The sequence below is a fragment of the Paramormyrops kingsleyae genome, chromosome 22 (assembly GCF_048594095.1).
Source record: "Paramormyrops kingsleyae isolate MSU_618 chromosome 22, PKINGS_0.4, whole genome shotgun sequence".
NCBI lineage: Eukaryota > Metazoa > Chordata > Actinopteri > Osteoglossiformes > Mormyridae > Paramormyrops > Paramormyrops kingsleyae.
In genome coordinates, this window is record NC_132818.1 from 2,564,579 (window position 1) to 2,584,514 (window position 19,936).

The 19,936-nt window shown below is 40.5% G+C and overlaps 1 long non-coding RNA gene across 1 annotated transcript in view; it reads left to right on the plus strand.

Annotated features, from left to right (window-relative positions):
* LOC140581581 (uncharacterized) overlaps nucleotides 1-19,936 on the plus strand; it is a 27,374-nt gene continuing 7,438 nt past the window's right edge. Inside the window, exons 1-2 of the long non-coding RNA XR_011984660.1 lie at nucleotides 1-1,771; nucleotides 19,790-19,892. This is a non-coding gene — a long non-coding RNA (uncharacterized lncRNA). The remainder of the gene's footprint in view (nucleotides 1,772-19,789; nucleotides 19,893-19,936) is intronic.

The following is a 19,936-nucleotide window of genomic DNA, read 5'->3' on the forward strand; positions in this document are numbered from 1 at the left end:
ACCGAGGGAGCAAAACAAGCAGTGAGAAATTTTAGGAAGACAGTTTCAAGGCAGCTCTTCTATTCAAGCTCGGCTGATCAAAACAGAGGAATACGAACCTGGGCATAGTTCAGTGCTACGCTTCTCGATGCTGTTCGGACAAAAAACTTGATTTATCAAAAAAATATAGAGAGAGAGGGTACATTTTTAAATAAGGTTTTGTTGTCAGATGTCGCTTCTTGTTTTTTAAACTTAAATGTTTTCATTTTAAAACTGTAACGTAGCGCGCTGACGTGTTGTTGAAACATAATTAGCCGTAGCACATGATTCGTCACAAGAAGAGAATAATTTAACCGAAATGTTTGGTAAACGTACTTATAATTCTGAAAGACTCGTTTAATCATATTAAGCTACGCCTGACAACGTTTCAAGAATGTATGTGGCCAACCTACACTATCGAGTAAACAATTGAAACAGAGACGCTTCGATATTGCAGGAATGTTCTTATTCCAATGTAGGCCAAACGTTTATAAATAACTAAGCAGGCTCTTTGTATATCAAAAACTGCAAAAATGCAAGTCTAACCTATATTAGATTTTGCGTCTTCATCTGGAGTGTATGTTTGCATTTTTCATTGGCGTACATAGCTGCGTTGATTTTCCGCGATTCCGATTACCAACCTACACCAAAGGTATTTCCTTGCTAAGTGTTTACGCCGTTCAAAAAATTCCTTGAAAAGGCACACTCTCAGTGTTGGTCCCGTATAATCTAATAGCCATTATTATTATTTTTCATACGTGTAATGCCTTTCATAAACCTTTCATAAGGAAAATGATTCTTGTAAGGCAATCATCAACTTCCCATAAACACGATCTACAAAGCGTATACTATTAAATGCATTACGTAAACAGTGGCCTCAGATTAAGTCTAATAGAATAAAATTAAGCAAAAGTGTTTTTTTTTTTTTTTTTTACCAAAATGAAGACAAGCTGGGAATGGCCTGCTTGGACTGTGACGTTTGTACCAAAAATAAGAACAGACACAAACTAGTGATGTTTTATTAATGATTTGCAGTTATAGCTACGCATATTTTAAATCTATGCATATGTTTTGAACCCTTTGGAAATATTTCGATGTAACAAAAATAGTTAATTAAAAAAAACATTTCGTGTGCGGTTTCAAACTACCCTTCACGAGTCCTGGCTGAACGGTTTCAAGGTGCCCCTTTCGGGAAGCAAAAGGAAAACAGACAAAAATAGTAACAAGTCAAGGGAAAAAGGCAATATCTGAATGTTATAGCAAAGGTGGATCTCATCTGAACATCAGCAGAGCGCCATTTCAACCCTCGGTGAAAGGATTGCAGGTTTTTGAGGACGCTGGATTGTTCCCAATTTGGCTAAAGGATCAGCGGGAAAGAACAGAAAGATACGAGGATGGGGGTGGGTTGTTGTGCTGAGGAAAATTAATGCAACGGTGAAGCCCATGGCTGTCCGAGCAGAATGCGGGGAGATATGAATGATCAATGGAGCGGCACTGAATGACATTCTCTCTTAAGAATATTTTATTTACTTCAGTTGTTTTTATCGTAACACTGCAAGTGACAAATGCCTTTTGTTGCTTTTAATAAAAAATCTATGCCGTCACCGACGCCTTCCTTTTCGCAAAGACTGCAGCGTTACGAGGGAGCCAGACACTGGATTCATATCGCCGGGTTTAAGAATCCATAACACTGCAGATTTCTTTTTCGACCTGGGCATTGCCTTTTTCCCGCAGATGACACTATTTAAGATGGGTATGTATGAAATGTATGGCTTCACAATAAATGTCCTGGCAACAACATGCGTACATCTTCTTTGTTTAAACAGATTGCGTGGAAATTTAACCAAAAGCTTAGACAAAACTTCCAGTTTTACTGGTTTCTAAACTATTTGGACATTTTATGAATTGCGAATTTCAAGGAAGAGTTGATTACTTGTGTAGTAATCATCTGCATTGCGTTTCGCGATAGATGCATTTTAAGTTTTTTTTTTTTTTTAATTATTTACGTAAATTAATCTGCAAAGCTTTGTGTTATATCCATCACACACATATACGCGTAAATAACATATAAGAGCCTGGCCTCTTCACAGCTGTGTTAGTGTTACTGTTACACGAGTGTACCTAATTAAAGACGTATATTAAATTTAAAACGTAGGGAAAAAAATGAAGTGAAGCCATTTTTGGGCGTGGCGCGAAAACCTTTTTACGATTTGCATTTTAGACTTTTGTGTATTCCGTTTATACATAACTAGTCTTCTGTATGAGGGGTTATGTATTGATTTAACCTACGGAGGATTTGATTAGATTTTTCTAAATGACAGGATTTGCGTCAGAAAAGCAGGGCCTTACAACAATAAATATTCTACATAAATTATATGTGGCAATATGTTTAAATCTGAATGCCTTCGTAGCACTCGTCATGAAAAGATGTCGTAATTCATAGTTTCAACATTCAAGTATAAAGCACAACATGGGGAAAGATTTTGGGATCCTTAGAAGCACACTGTACGTTTAATAAACGATATTGTTTTACTTCATTAAAACAAATACAATATCTTCATAAGACAGTGTAAAATCTAAGCCACTGCAAATAGTCAGACAAACACGTTTTAATTTAGTATTGATTTGCTGAATGATCTTAATATTCAGTGATGGCTTCGCTTTTTCAAGTTAAACTTTACAGCCGGTTTATTAATTGCGTGCATGTTGGAATTAACATTACTTCAATCCGTGAGGATTACCTGGCATTCTGGTAGATCAGGAGCTAATCTACAAGTCTAAACGCATTTTTTCTTGATAAAATAAGATGCTATTCGGCACTCCTTAAGTTGAACAGGAACACAGGACGGCTTTTGGTTATTTGTGGAAGTGAAATCCCCCTGGTTAGAAAGTAGAAACCTAAGTTAAACCTAAGAACTGCAAAACTAAGAAAATATTTCTTTAATCGGACGAAAAATTCAGGCTATGGTGGGTTATCCTGACAGATAATCGGAGTAAGTACTGAATGAATAACCTAACCGCGTTAAATAATATACAATTTCACATTACACCGCCGTTGTATCTGAAAAATGTGGCATGCATTTTTAAAAATTCCTTTAAGAATTTACCCCAAGATGTGAGGCGACTACATCACGGCTCTTTTGGTTTGCTCAGCGTGAAATATTCGACTACATCAAGATGAAAATTTTAGCACACATATTAAGCGCGTCACCAAAAATACAAGGGTAACCTAAATAGAACGCACTCACAACATTTACCATATACTTCAGATCCGCAACGAACAACAATGTTTCCTGTGCAGCAGTACTATATCACCGAAGTAGGACCAAATTAGATTAGAACTCATACAATTAAGGTCTAACGTGTCTGGAAAAAAGGAAATAATGTTATCGCGATGAAACCAGTTTCCCCCAGTCCGCCGTTCGCTTATGTTAAGCGCGTGTAAGCTGTAGGACACGTGGCAGACCCTGATACTGAAAAATTAGAGCAATATTCACAGATCTGAGCCGCGTACTCTGCGGACTGTTAATTGGTCGATTTGTTGTTTTGCCGATGTAATATTGGGAGCTTATATTTCATTGTACAATAGCAATGTTACTTTTGAAAATTACACTTAATTTATTCACACTAATGAAACATTCTCGAGTCGTTCATCTTTCTGTAACCTACTGGAACGTGGAAGCATGGTAGATGTCGTTTACTCTCGCATGGTACAATTGGTTAGGCGTAGATATGCTATGCATTCTGATTGCATATTATACTCTAAGCACATGTGAGTATGAATTCCTAGCTTTATTCACTGATTTCAAAGGTGCATCTGGAATATTTCGTATTAATAAAAAAAATATGACGGAATGGGAGTTTAAATTCGTGAGCACAAACACAGCTATTGAATTCTTACTATACACAGCAGCTTGGTTATACGGTACGTTACTGCTTGTCTTGGAAAGGAGGTGACAAGACATCGGTCCTTCAAAGAAATTCTGATTAAATGCTACGTTTTTAATGGTCGCTTTCACTAGATATTTTTTTTACTGCAGTGATTTTTACATTCCAAATTAGGCCTATATCTAGGTCTAAATTACGTATGTGTGTCCATTTTAGATCTGGAAAAGTATTAATCGACTTTGTAGCAGGGTTAAAAAATGTAGTGGAAATCAAAGTTAAACGTGCCTGACATGTTGGAATGAATGCTAAAATATTTTAACTCTCTCCTAACCCATTACTCCATATGTCACCTTAGCAATTATAACGAAAAATGTAAATCAGAATCAGATTTTGAACATCAGCGATTCTCAGTTTTCATGCACTGACAACTGTACTCGTTATACATGAATGCCTGGTAAAGCATTCTGTGGTAATGTACATCAGTAAATCTGATCATTAACGCTAGAAAACCAGTGAAGACGCTCGTGTAAAGAAATCATAGGATCGGTCAAACTTCGGTCAAACTTCAGCTGACAGTTACTTGGCAGTATGTCGTGACATAAACTGAATTAAGTCGAGTTGCTGCGGAACTCTACAGCGAGATGTCTTACCAGCGAAGGGGGGTTGACCAATTCAAAACAGCTTGTGTTTGGATCAGCTCGGTTTTCAACGATCGTGTTCATTTGGCCACTTTTTGGAGGTTAGACTACGTCCACGTTTACGCGATCATGAAGTAAATGCCAATACTGCATTTATAGTACGTGTTAAAATCCACAACACCGAGTGTTTTCGCGAAGAATCGACCAGTAAGTTAATTCTTGTTTGAAAAGCAATGGTGATTTTTACAGCGACTTTTGCAAGACTTTGTTTAAACTCCGACTGGCCATTGATAGCAAGTGGAAAACGTTACAAGCCTTTCACACGATGCAGTCTACATCTATGTGTACAAAGGACATAGAGCACCTTCGGACGTGTTCTGACGTTATACCTATTTAGGATTATGATTAAATCTCTTCTGAACAAAATACATTTAATTATGCACCCAAGTGTAAAATGAAATATGTTTTTCATTTTCAAGGCCATGGAGTACAATTATGTAAATATGGTTTGTTGTAGGCCTATACATTACAAATTTGAATATGAAAGTCCTGAACTGTCTGTTGTAAAGTGTTGTATCGCTTATTTTAATTTTTAAACGTTTTAAACCTATTGCACAAACCACGAGAATAGAAGCTTTCAAGATCAAACTCGAATTATGCGTTATAAAGGTTCTTCTATCTGAAACATATCTTTACTGTCTTGTAATAAAATATTAGATAGAATTCAAGCTGCATAATGAAGCGTGAATGCTAATTTATTTTAAACGATTTAAATTTTGGTGTCTTATAACTGACCGCTGTCGGGTTTATCCCTTTTACCAGTCATCAAAACTGCTGAATCCGAAATCAATAACTTGAAACACAGGCACTGCTACTACGGGAAAAATCAAGCATCAGTGTTTATTTTTACGGTTAATCCGCACAGGTTACGCACATTCGCGCGTTAAACTACATTTTCTCCTGTCTAAACAATGCATAAATGTATACGGAGCACGAATTAATCTCAAACCGCTTTGGTGTATTCATGTGTTAGGCATACATGTTTATAATAGGCTACCCCCATCACAATGATATAACTGGGCCTTCAACATATTTGAAATATGATCAATGAAATATGAAAATAATCAAATTATTTTAAAATGTAAAATATTGTTTATCACCGATATGATCTACCAGGCCTATGTCACTGTATATAGTTATTACACATAGGCTGCTTTATTGGGCTACACGCAGGATATCACTATAGCACATCCAGTACATTTTTTGGAGTTAAAAATAAAAAGATCTGTTAGTATAGTACTGCCATCGTGTGAATGAATACTGACGAACATGAAGCCTAAACAATGGCACCTTTTACACAATTACATAGCTGCCATGGGCGGGGACTCGGTGGGGCACTAGTGTGTTTGGAAATTTCTGGAACCGAGTTGTTATGACGCTTAATTGTTCTCAATAATCTGGTCTGTATTTATTTTTTTCTACACCGAAACGAAGTGATTAACTTGCCTTGGGGACTGGAACATTTTCGTCTACTGAATGATCAATGTTAGGCAGGAGAGAAATCTGCCCTGCGAGTTACAATAAAAACGTGCCGGGCATAGTGGCGTTATATATTTTTTTTAGAAAATTCCAAATACTGAAAATTAAATCCAAAGATGAATTACCTGTACCATTATAGTTATAAACGACAAAAAAAGTGATTTTATTTAATGATCTGTTAGCTTTCTTGGTCGGGACAAAGAAGTGTTTCTTACTAGTTTAATGTCTACCGGAGTGTCTCATCATAGAGTAATGCTGTAAATTCGCGCATACATTTTATGGTAAGAAGTAAACCTTTCACTTGACTCATACATTCACTAGTACCTTCCACACAATGTCACCGGACGCTTAACATTTATTTATGATTTCTTCGGTCGAGGAAATCATTTTAATACAGCATATGCAAAAGTAGGCTAATAGTGTCGAGTCTGCTCATGATTCCAATAACAGATACAGGCACGCCCATAACTCTTGGCGAGCCTTGACATTCTTGTCATTCTAATTAAAAAACAGCTATTTGAAAAGCTTTTTTTAATCACATGACATGAAAAAAATCTATCACCCCTCCAGCTTTGCTGCACTGTGTCCCATCCATGATTTAACAAGCACCCCGTGGGAAGCTGACATCAAGCCCTGACATCACCACACTTGAAATCCCATCTCCGCTAGCCATGAAGTACCTTGTCAATTAACAGACCAGACTGCCTGTTGTAGGAGTAAGGGATGTGGTGGGGGTTAGGGACGGGGGGGCGGTGGTTGCGTTGAGCTAGGGGCGGTCAGTGAGTGAATGCAGCAAACCCTTCCTCAAGGGGCATATTGGTGGGGGTGGTGGAGGAGGTCAATTTACCAGTGATAGACCCATACATGTGGTGTAAAAAAACAGGGCCCAAAGGGGGCACACAACACAATTGTTTGGAGGGAAATCGGCTCTCCAACTGCGGCCGATCCTATTGTGAGCATCTGTATATCGGGCGCCGTTATTGTTGCGATTGTTAAAAAAAAAAATCAACAAGACCTCCGAGTCGTGCTGGGACTGACAGCGCGACTGATGCAGCCGGCATTGGTGAGCTCCTACTGGGACGGCGTTACCACAGCTTTGGATGGTATTTCAAACGATTTCTTGGTGCTTCACAAGCGGCGTTTTAGCCGTATATTATGTTAGTTAATACAGATTTACCGAAAGACTATAAGGCAACCGTTGAAGTATATACGCACCATATTTAGATCTAAAACACAAATCGGCTTAAGTAGAGCACAGGTGCCAGTATTATATACCGGGACGAAATTATCTCATGCATTGATTTAAGAGTCATGATGCTTGGGGAATTAAACGATTTGATTGTCCTATTGACCTTTCAGTAACAGTGTAACAACGGCAATTCCTTGCTGTTCTCGTAACTTATAAGACACTGACTAGAAATAGTCTAGTATTTTAAACAAAACGTAACATTTCCTGGCTAACATTCTCCATGGAAAAAAGGTGAATAGTGACTGAATGTTACAATTCGCGGGCCTTCGGTATATATTGACATTTTAAGTTCATGGCCACAAAAAACCAACGTGGAAGAGCAAACTACTTAAAATAACACACACAAAACAGGAATAAGATACCTTAATGGCGGCTTTCAATGATGTAGTATTTTCTAATTTCCACTCCGCTATTGAAATATAAAATATGCATTATATTTGTTAAAATTCCAGCAAATCGTCTTTTAATTAAAGGCTAGACGATAGATATAACGGCTCCTCCAGACGTTTGAACTCATCAGCGAAAGAAATTCCAGGTAGCCTAATACTTTCCATTAGAATGGTCCCTGACGAAATGCATATTAAATAACTTCTACTGTATTTCGAATTAAAATGTAGAGCCTGTGAAGTTTTTCCTCCATAAACGGCTAGTGCGACTTTCCACGCCATTAAAAAGAAAAAAGACGTGAGATGCACTAATGTCTTACAGATACTGGGGCAAACCCCGCTTGTTACAGCGGAGCAATGCACCGCGTCCGCAGAGTCACGCCGGTACATTTCACAGCTCACTGCCCGTATCTGTTGATATTTCTCAGCTAGAAGGGGCTGTAAAACTGGAAGGTACGCATGCTACAGGTGGGCGTGTCAGTGCTAGCCTAGATGCTGGTGACACTTTTGAAGGCTATCTGACTAATTCAAAGCGAAGATAAGCCAGGGCGCCTTCTTTTTTTTCCTTGGGTTGTTTTTTTCAAGGACACGTCTCCACGTGAGAGACCAAATGTGACGAACCCCAGGATCAAAGGTGTACTGCGAACTACAGTGTGTGTGAAATGGCACAATCGCTAAAGATTTTCCTAATATCAAAACGTCAGAATATGTCTTGTGTCAGATACGCGTCTATCAGCTAAAATACAAAAATACTGTAGAAAGCTTAAACACGTTACACATCAGAGAGCGTAACATGGACTGTAGGTGATATTTTCTATAGGCTCGCAGTCCGTTTATGTACCGAATGTTTCAAGGTAATATTTGATTAAGAAAGCACACGCTAAAAGCATTTCGAATGCATTAATGTTTTAAATATGCGACTTCTGCTTAATGAGAAGCGTACATATGATTCATTATTCCCAACCCAATAAAAGGTCTATGCAATTATATGTAGGCCTACTATTAATAGGAATACAGATTACACTTTGTAATTTAGGCTATATTTCACAGCTTTGGAGAGGCGAATTATTTCCCATAATAGGTTCGATGATAAACAGTTTGATGACATTTAAGTAGTTATTAAATATCCTGCTAAGTTTTACCTAAAATGATTAAAAACAAACCCATAACAAAATGTATAAAATGTAAAAATAAATTTAATTTCAGTCTAGCACAGCCTTTAATAAAATGCAGGGATACAGTTGAAATAACAGCGATTCTTTCTAGTTCACAAAATTTCTCATGGGGCTTAAACTGTTTATTTTTTCCAATATTTGCAAGCTAGCAACGACACATTTAGCGTATTGCGTGTAAAATCCTATTGCAGATATTCTAGGCTTGTTGATAGTCTAGTGTTCCCAAATATGCTTAGATTTTTTGTAGAAGGGTTAATTTAAGTAATTTGTAATGGTTCCGAGCAAAATCAAGTATTTCTAAAAACAAGAAACAAGAGTTCGCGTTTTATTTAAAAATGAAACGCGAATAAATGAAAAGTGTACCAAGCCCCGAAATTGGGCGGATTTCCTCGCAGCAGCAGAGGCAGAGCCCCGATCGCCGGGGAAGTGATAAAACTTCGCGGCCGCCTGAAACAGCGCATCCTACTCCTTACGTTTTACATTTTAAAGTGCACTCTATTCAGCTTTGTGTGGTGAAACAAAGGGAGGTAGTTATTATGCGGCAACACAATATTAATATATTGTTTGGGTTGTTTTGTTTGTTCTGCGAGTAACCTTCGTTATTTTAAGAAGCTTTCTTTAATTATGGCAATTTGGTCCGGTCGCGCAGCGGTTTGGCTTTAAAGTGCAGTGGGTACATAAAAACACTTTTTATTGGAAGCTACTGCTCCGCAGATGGATTTAATTACCCCCCCCCATAAAGGTCTGCTTCAAAAGATGTTGTTTTACGAATCAATTTAACATATGTATGATGACTGCTAATGCTGAGCGATAGGCATCCCAATATTCATGCCATCCAAAGTCATCCAGTCTCATTTGTATAGATGTAGGCTAAGGCTGCGCAAGCTGCTCTTCTTATAGATATATATATAGTGTTTTCTCTTAACTTTACAGGCATACAGTTTTCTTGACATTTTTCCCGCAACCTTGACCACTATAAGCGGTAGAAGATAAAACACATGATCACTGGGATTAAAAATCGGCCCTGGACTTTAGGGTCCTCTACAGTAAATTTTGCAGAGGTGTGAGATCCCCATAACAGATTTTGCTTGCCCACATGCCTATCGGCCCAACGGGAAAATGTCAGGAGTTCCGGGCAATTCAGTTTCCCTATGTTTCCCCTGTCGCGCGCTGATTTGTTCACGGTTTCGCTATTGTTTTTCATGTCTTTTTACGAAGCTCTTGAGGTAAACAAGACATATATTTTAAAACATCACATGCCTTTTCGATGTTTTTTGTTTTTACAGATAATAAATGAAAGTATTTAATTCGCTGGATAGACATATTTCTTGATGAAAACGGTATAGTATTGCTTATAAGACTATATCATGCGTGACGGACTACTGTAGGCTATTCACATGTAATAATGTACCTGAGTGATTTTCAGACATCTCACATACATATTTACCTAAATATTAAGAGAAACTTTATTTCCTGACATCCAGGATATTTGGTTCCCCCCTGTTAAAACAGGTATACAGCAACTCTGGGCCTCGGTACTAATAACAATACAGTATTCACATGTAATAATGTACCTGAGTGATTTTCAGACATTTCACATACCTCTTTGCTTTAATATTAGGGGAAACATTATTTCCTGACAGACAGGGGAAACATAGGGAAACCGAATTGCCCGGAACACCTGTACGCCAGATGACCATTGCAGCCCTGCATGCTAACAACGTAAAGTGAAAGCCTTCTTAAACTCAATTTTATTCTCTCAGACATGGAGTTTTCGAGCCGTTCACACACAAGATATTAACGGCGTCTGGGGGAAAAAAAACCGTGGTATTACTTTATAAATTGATTTGCACGGGCGCGAGGGTCATTTGTGAAGTCTTTACCTGTTCTCCCTTAGCAAACCAATTTTCCTATTACACCACCAAATCGATTTATGTCAATCCAAAGAGAAACTGATCAACCACAAATGAAAATGCGAGCGATTATAATTTCAGTATAACTGACGCATTCTCTTTGGTCTGTAAAGTGATGAAGCTCTGCACATACATAATGATAGGTTCAGTGATATTTCGGTGACGTGAGGGTTAAACATGTCTTTATACGTTAGGTTTAACAGAGAGGGCTTAATTGTTAATTTTGGCATTGGCTTTATGAACAGCAGATGGTCGACTAGTGGAATCTTGGTCCAAAACCTAATGCTGTCAATTTCTGTTGTCATGGTTAATTTTCATTCCACCTGGTCTCCTGTGAGAGAGCTAATATTGTCAATTGCTTTTATACATCAATAGAGTTTGACACATGGCAATGTCAGTATCAGAGTAGCAAAGAATCAGATTCACATTGCAAATTTACAGATGAGTGTGTGAGAACACAGAACACACCGAGTGCCAAAGGCATAATAGAATTGGGATCTAACAGCTGCCTGGGTTACCATATCGTTCCAACCCACTTCTGACTTTGAGGAAGATCCTTTCAGCCAGCTACAAAAACATGTGATGCTACCAATGAATCTCATCTGAAGAGATCTTATAGAGCCTTCTGATTTGTGGAAAGAAATCATGTGAAATGTTGACCCCACCCAATCCTTGACCACTGAACCCCTATATGCGGGCCATGTTTAAGGATCATAGATAAACACTATGTCTCTGTGTCAGTCTGCAGCTTGTGCATGGTCACAGTGCCCTTTGTTTATTTTTTTGAACTGAGATGCAATAAAAGTACACCTGGGAACCACTGCAGATTTACAGCCTGCAGTTGTTACACCCGTCAGAATTCACAGGCGTGCCCTTCTCCCTTGGCCTTGCTGTTCTCCACATTCCCTTGGACCAGAAGTACCACTCTAATTATATAACTTATGAGAACCTCACACTTTCCATGAGCAAACAAGCAGGAGTAGCGAATGAGGCGTGATTCATAATGAAAACAACATTAAAAATGTGACTGTCAGGGCGGCTTAGTTACAACTGCCGACACAATTACCGACCAACGGCATGTTCCATGGACCGTGACATCAGCAAATCAGCAACTGAAGGTGACCGCCTTCATGTCAGCAATACACCATCCATCCCGTCCAGTACCAGTGAAAGGAAAGGCTCGGAGTCACAACAACCACAAGAGATTGACTGTCACACCAAGGACGTAAATATCCCCCTGACACAAAAGTAAGGAGACACCATCCCTTGCAACATAAGGAATGATGGCTTTTCATTTGAACATCAGGGGACCAGATTTCCAGAATAATTAGTTTCAGGGATTTTTTAACTGTATACTGAGGACCAAAAGAGCAGCGTGTGATAGCCATAAAATGGCAGTGTTTTGATGTGGGTAAGTCCTGTCTGGAGGGAACTGAAGTAGCACCTTATGGATCTGCAGTGAGACTCAAGCAATATCACAAAGTAATGGAACGAGGTCTATATATATATATATATATATATATATATATATATATATATATATATATATATATATATATATATATATATATATACACACTAAGGCAGCCATAGTGGAAAATGCAGGCGAGTCCCCAGGACTGCCTACTATTTAAAACAAATGCTAGGAGTTAAAGTCAAAGGAAGGTTCTCAGAGATTTCACATTTCTGAATGGAGTAAAAGGTCTCTTTATTACAGGGGTCTCTGGTACTTTATCTCCAAAAGGAGTGCCAAGTTCCTCTGTCTTTGCCATATTCATACTTCATTAAAATTACTGACTTCTTATTCTGCATAAACAAGCACCCCTAAAACAGATTACCGCAAACAGATGTATTACACAGATTGCCACAGACAATCCGAACAGACAGAATACCATATACAATAGAAAGATACACAGCATTATAACATGGAACTTTCAGCTAGGTGGTTTTCCCGTCCTACATCGCTCTAGGTAAATGCGTTTCATTTCCTGTATTTGGTAGCTGTAATACAGGAAATGCCAAATGTAAAACACCAACCAAATGCAGCCCAACAGCCTTGTTTCTGCCATCCTGAGATTACAGAAGGCCCCATTTGCAAAGCATTGCCGCCAAGACTATCTAGGATTCGAAAATATAAGAAAATGAATGAATGAACAGATGAACAAAGGAAAATACTCCAGCTGGATGGAAAAGAGAGCTAAAAGCTAGGCACCCTGGGAAGGGAGCTGGAGGACCTGTGTGGATCTTTGCTTGTCTTAATTTTGTTTGATTTCACATGTCACAGAGGATGCTGTAAAATGACCTTGAGCTATGAAGACAAAGGCGAACTAAAGCAAGCTTAACAACTAAAGACTGACACTGAAGGAGAATATTAATACATAAATGTTAGAGTAAGAATCTTGAACCTCAACACAACTACTATTATAGTCTTTCTGATCATGCAATGGATGAATTGGCATAGGATTTCAATTTGTTTTTAATGGGCAAAAGAAAAGTCAGTTCCTGTAGCTCCACAAATACAGCATCGTATTAATAACTCAAAGGTTGTAGGCTCAAATCCCACGGACCTCAGGGAAATTATAACCCTGCTCTTTGGGTAGAGTTTTGGTAAAAACCTCAAGTAAATGGGAAGTATCTTAAGACTTTAATGTGGTTAGGTGAGTGAATCTCAGACAGTGAGAAAACGACTTGAAACATGTTGTTTTAGAAGGGGATAACACACAGCTTCAAGAAGATACTCAAGGTAAAAATATCTGCTGATTTTCCATAATTAATTTATTTGATTTTTAAAAAAATTGATCTTACCTATCTGAGGAGAGAAAGCAGAGCCTCACAGCTACAAATCATCCATTTATGTGAAATGGCAGCCCAGTTATTTAATGATGCACATTTTAGAACCAAACATGGACTCTTTGAAGTGGAGATGGGAAACCTCAGAACCAGTTGGGGATAGTCAGCATAGCTCATCTGCAATGTGAGCAGCTTTTTACCCACTGGAATGAACAAACCGCTATACTGACTGACTCCTAACAACCCATCTCAGAATACCACTATAAAGAAAGTTGGAAAACTCACAAGCACCCTGGCCCTCCACGACGAGGGCTCAGTCCAAAGAGCCCGATCTAACAAATCAGTTTTGGTTAATCAAAACAGTGGAATCTCATTGCTCTCCACAAATGTCACACAGTCGGGAGCCCTGACCCTAAAGCGACCCACGGTTCGGTCTGGGAGCCGGGACGGAAAACTGAGAAGCTGGTTAGTTGAATTAAAGAGGACATCTTAAGAAGAACCGACTACAGAAACGTCATATCGGGACCTTTACCCTAGATAGCAATAAGAAATGATTTTACGCGGCTCTGCGAGAGGATTTACCGTGCAAAGCACTCATGAGAGTGGGACTTATATTTTACAAAACTCCATCTGTTCTTTGAATAGAAATGTTTACTGCCTTTGAGTAGGTCGCTACTTATATTAGTGCACATGATAAAGGGACATAACTTGAGTCATTTATAAAGGAACATTTGGAGTAACTGCAGTTTAAAAATACTCTGCTGAATTGTTTATGAAAATGACCGTAACTTCGATATATATCACGTTAAACTGATTAATGGATTGGTTAATAAAAAAACGCAAAGCTTTCACCAAGATATTACTGGATTTGTCGTTAGAGATTATGACAAAGAAGACAACAACCGGCAATATTACCAAAAACGGTCCGCACCACAGAAGCATAAACCGACAACCCCAGTTCAGAGTCGCAAAAATCGGGGTGAAATGTAACTGATGGATATTCAGGTCCCGCTGCAAAACGACTCACGGCGTGACGGATAAATTATCCACAGTATATGGATGTGTGATTCCTTCTTATGAGACGGCTTGTGTTAAAAAAAGTATAACAATTGACATGTAAGGCTGGGGTCCCTATAGACTGCCAAGCATTTTTTACATCTACATTTATTTAGGAGTCGGTTTTGTCCAAAGCGACGCACAAGTGAGACAAATAGCACATTACAAACAAACGCGACGTGCTGTCGAAAGGCAATAAAACATGATTACTGTACGTCAGTTTCTGTTTATATCCGAATTTATATCCGACTCGCGAAATCATTAAGGCAGCAACATGTTTAATTTAGGCTATTAATGGTTTGACTTGAGAAAAGCAAATGCAGTTAAATAACGTAGGCCTATATGACATGGCAGTTATTACCGTTATTATGGTGCATATATACAGCACGGATCTTAAGGAGAGTTAAGACTATTCATATATTAAAGCATAGGTCGTCGTAGCCGTCGGTCGCCTTGCGTTGATTAATAGCCTACGTTGTTTTTTTTCTTTGCAAATGCGGTCTTTACACAAAATTACGATAATGGCTTATCTGAAGGAAACAAGGAAACAGCCGCAATGTTAACTTACAGCGGATCCAGATACGATCGCATGAAACGAAAGACGAAGACGAAAGTGTGATTCGAGGAGTGGAAAAAGAGAAGCCGCGATCGTGCTGTGCGAAAGAGGAACGAGAAGTTAAGGCTGGCGGACCTGTGGTTAATCTGCAGTCGCTGCCGACGGACCGGTGGTTATTCGGTTATTCTACGGATTTCCACGGAAAGCATGACATGTTTTTAATGTCGGGACTCAGGCCATTGAGCGCGAATGAACTTTGAGGGAGATCAGGGCATCTGTGCTAGATGAAGAGTCTCTTTTTCTGTCGCCTGTCCCTAATGACGACAGGAGGAAACTAGGGTTTCTGTCTCAAAGGGGCAGAAGCCTAGAGGACAGCAGGAATGTGTGTTAAGTTACGGCAAACTATCACGTTACTATAGTAATCTCCGAGTCCCCGCATGACCAGAACCGAATACTGCAGGAGGTGGTGGGACAGGGTACTGCAAAGTCTGAATTAAGGCGTTTTTTTATATATAATTTAAAATTCTAGATGCAAACATCAATCCATGCATAATAAACAGGATAAGAGGGGAAAACTGATTTAGAAAGCTTTCAGTGCGCCTGATTAGACAGGCTGCATTGAGAGGACAGCTATATGAGTAATGAGAGTAATAATCTGTGAAGTGGCTACACTCTGCTGTTCCCTTGACAACCTCTGACCTGAGCCTCTCGAATCAATTATTCTTAGGTCACCCTGCTGGCTGAGAGTGCAGTCTTGGGCAGGAAAGCACACGTGGGTGCTGGAATGGAAACGGTTTAAGCGGGAAAGAGCCGGCGGTCTTGTAGCCGTAATGAACTCTATGGATCGCGGCAGCTGCCTCCCCCTATGGCCCAAACTTGTGTCTGCCAGACTTCAAATCGAATGCCTGTTTCTCCCACCTGAAGTGTGAAAAACAAAAGCTATCAAGGCTGAGTGCCTTCTCAAAGCTCAAAAGTAACAAGAAAGGGCTGGGGGGGGGGGGAAGGAGCTGCACTCTCAATGTCTTTCTTGCTATTTGTTAGTTACGTAATAAGGGGGCGGGGTCTTCAACAGACAAGGACGACTTTCAGCTTGGTCCACAGACAGATGCCTCCTGTTTCCCGAGCCTTCTCGGACGGTGGAGGAGAGTGAGAGCATCGGGCAGGGCAAACGAGATTACGGGCCTCCCTGACAGGGGCTGACGAAAGGACCATGGGCCACATTTTCCGAGTGTAAGCTGGCATCCCCCAAATCAAATAGCCTTGCTCCGCCACGGCGGTTTCTGCTGGGTAGACAGAAAAATATTAGGCAAAAAAGCCGCCTCAGCAGAAACAGTCAGCCAGACCGCCTGCGTGATGCATCGACTCCAAGATCTAATAATCCTTTATTTGAGCTAATCTCCCAGAGGTTGCAGTCTCTTGTTCATTTAAATACAATGAGTTAGCAGATATTTGGTGAGCCGGACAAGCTGTGCTCTCCCCAAAACATTCCCACAAACAGCAGCCTCTGAGAGCTAGCCTGCAGGAGAGGACGACAGCTCAGCCCCCCCTCCCACATATGCATTGTACCATCTACATGCGTTTTATTTTCTTGGCCCTTGTCTTCGAACTGTCATAGCTAATACTGTGCTAACAAAGTCTCCCTTTCTCTGTTTCAATGCCTGTCCCTTTAAATATTGAGGAAACACTTTGATTTAAAAGTTCCTCCCTTTCACCCATTACTGCAGTTAAATAAATGCTTTAAACGGATCCCCGCAGTGAGATACAGGTTGCTTTACGGCTCTGCCAGTGGAGTTTTTAACTCCAGAAAAACTTTGGAGAGCAACAGAGTTAAATTACACATTTTAAGGGGTCTTTTTACAGCAGAGACTAATTCCTTTCCACTTCCCCAAAGCAGGTAACAAATTACTCTACCTTCTGATCACCATCCACTTCGCCTGGGAGTCTCTTAAGTGAGGTAACAGGAATAAGGAGCAAAATTTATTGGACTCTACTGTCACCAGAGGGTTATTGGTTTAAATCCAGGGGAGCATGACAAAGAGCCCTAGCTGCAGTTATTCTTCTCAATACTGACAGTGCCACACTTGACGGACAGGCAGGACGGGTGTCCTTCCCAGGGGGGCGTGGCCTCACAGATGGATTTGTCTTGGGAGGGGCCTGACTGCTTGGCCTTCAATTCATCACATACCATCTACTGGGAGCCCTCAGTCAAGAGTGTGGTGGGATGCATGTGTTCCCAGCCAAACAAGTGCAGCCTGTGGCCCAGCCGCAAACCCCGCCCCCACTCCAGACCACGCCTCCTGCTCCATATCCCCACCCCCTGCACCAGACCCCACCCCCTGCACCATACCAGGCCCCCCGCCTCCTGCTCCAGACCCCGCTTACAACACTGAGAAAATAAAGCGACTCCATTTTTGTTCATTAAAACAGGCTTCCCAATAATCTCTGGGTTGGCCACAGAATAAAGGTTGGTGACCAGGCTGAGGACTGGCTGTAAACAGACTGACGTGCCCCACTTTATCTAAGGGAGGATGGGCTGGTGTAAGACAAGTGGGGAAAAACACACATACACACTCCAACAACAACAACAAGGCAGCTTGCACTGCAGTTTACTGAGCTGACCTCTATATGGCTAAACAGACACAGGCAGGCTGGAGAGAGACCTGTCAGGATCAGGCGGGGTCTCTGCTCCCAGGGAGCAGGGGCGCTTGGCAACAATAGCTCTGGATTATTAATACACTTCCTGCATAAAAGGTCCATCGATCACTCACCATTTAGCGTCACTACCGTTGTGGATTCATCATTATTATTACAGTTTAGCATAATTTATTTGCAAGATGTAATTATGTTAGATTGGAGACATACTTTATAAACAGACCTGCAAACCTCTAGTAGCAAGAGCCGCAAAAATACTCTTCATACTTATGATACAATGCAACTGCAACATTACACTGTAGGCAAGTCTAAGACAGGCCCTTCAAAAATGGTTGTCAATAAAGAATTTTGTGAGCCAAGTAATTCTTCTACCAAAATGCTAGATTCCATAGGACCAGGCACTGATTTATTCTAAAGATCTTTTTTAGCAATAATGCAGTGATACAAAAATAAGTTGATTCAGTGAAAATTAGAAATGAAATATTTGTGTTATATTGAACCATGTCTTTTATGTATAGATATGTGAAAATGTGAAGTACTGTATTTAATTTCCCTGAATAAAGATAATCTTTGTGCTACACTCCATTCTTTGGGAAATACAAGCTGGCTGGAACGTATCATGTTTGTATTTGAGCTGGACATGCCATATGTTGTAATAACTAAGGTTATTAAAATGGAACTGAATGTAACTGGAACTGAGAATGGGGCATTTCCCAGACTATTGTGGGATTAATTCATTGTGGGATTAATTCATCACTGTGCTTTAATGACAATGGCCAATACCCACAACACTCTCATATACATCCTCAGGGGGAATTAGCACTACATGCTACAGTTTTTGGCCAATTCTTTTAGGCCAAGGAAATAACTAGATAAAATATTTACAATGTTTACAGTAGCACTGTTATTACCTACAAAGGCTAAAGCCTCTTCTAACCAGAATGCACATGCATCCACCTTAAACATCCGCTGTACTTACTGGTAGCTGTGGATGTACCCTTATTGGCTGACATTTCCCCACAATTTCTATTGACTGTTCCTAATCTGAAATATGGGGTCAGGGCATAATTCAGTGCAAAAACATTTGGCCTAATTATTCTTTCATTCTGAATGTTTATATGATTTTTCTGCATAGTCAATATTAAATAATGGACATCACCCTCCAAAGATGGTCATCCCTCTTTTGTATCCGGGACATCCTGTTCTGGTTTTCAACAGGATGGACTGATGGTGGCATTTTGCAGAAGTTGGAATATTGGGGCAGCTGCTGAGGAGGGGGCGGGGCCAAGGCAGGAGTGGAGCTGATGAAGAAGGGGAGGGGCTAGGGCAGGATTGGAGCTGCTGAAGAAGGGGCGGGGCTAGGGCAGGACTGGAGCTGACAAGGAAGGGGCGGGGCTAAGGCAGGACTGGGGTCACTGAGGAGGGGGCGGGGCCACAAATGCATACCTCAGGTGACTGATCCATCCCCAGTTGCAGGCTGTCAACTTCTAGTCTAGATTACACATGGCGCAGTGTTCTGTGTTCTCAGCAGAATATGAACCAACCCCTCCAATGCCCTGACCTTCCCAACACCAAACCCCGCCCCCCCCCCCCCCCCAGCACAGCGGACTGCTGGAGTAGTCTCAGCCATTATGGGCCTATTTCAACTAGTGTACTCTCCAGCAGAGAAGACAGTCTGCTTCACAGCCCAAAACCAGGAGTTCGCTCTGGTCAAGGTTCCTAATGAGCCGTACGCCTCTCTCTAAGGATACCAAAGGCTCCTTGTTAAAAGCCAGCACAGTTGAGTCCAAAGAACTGATATATAGTCTTTTTTGCATGTCAGGTATCTGTTGAAGTAATTTACCCTCCCTCGTCCCCAAAAGGCGCCTCCCACTGCACTTGAGGCTGATCTTTCTAATCGGTAATTACCGGCTCTGTTTGGTTTTGCAGAGCATAGATTCCATAGGCTGTCCTCCTTGACCCCACAGAACCCAGGCCACACATCGATCCCCGAGACAGATGGCCCAGATCGATGGCAAGTTTGAAAAAACAGGTTAGTCTGAGTGAACTTCCTGCCATGTGCATGTTGCAAAGTTA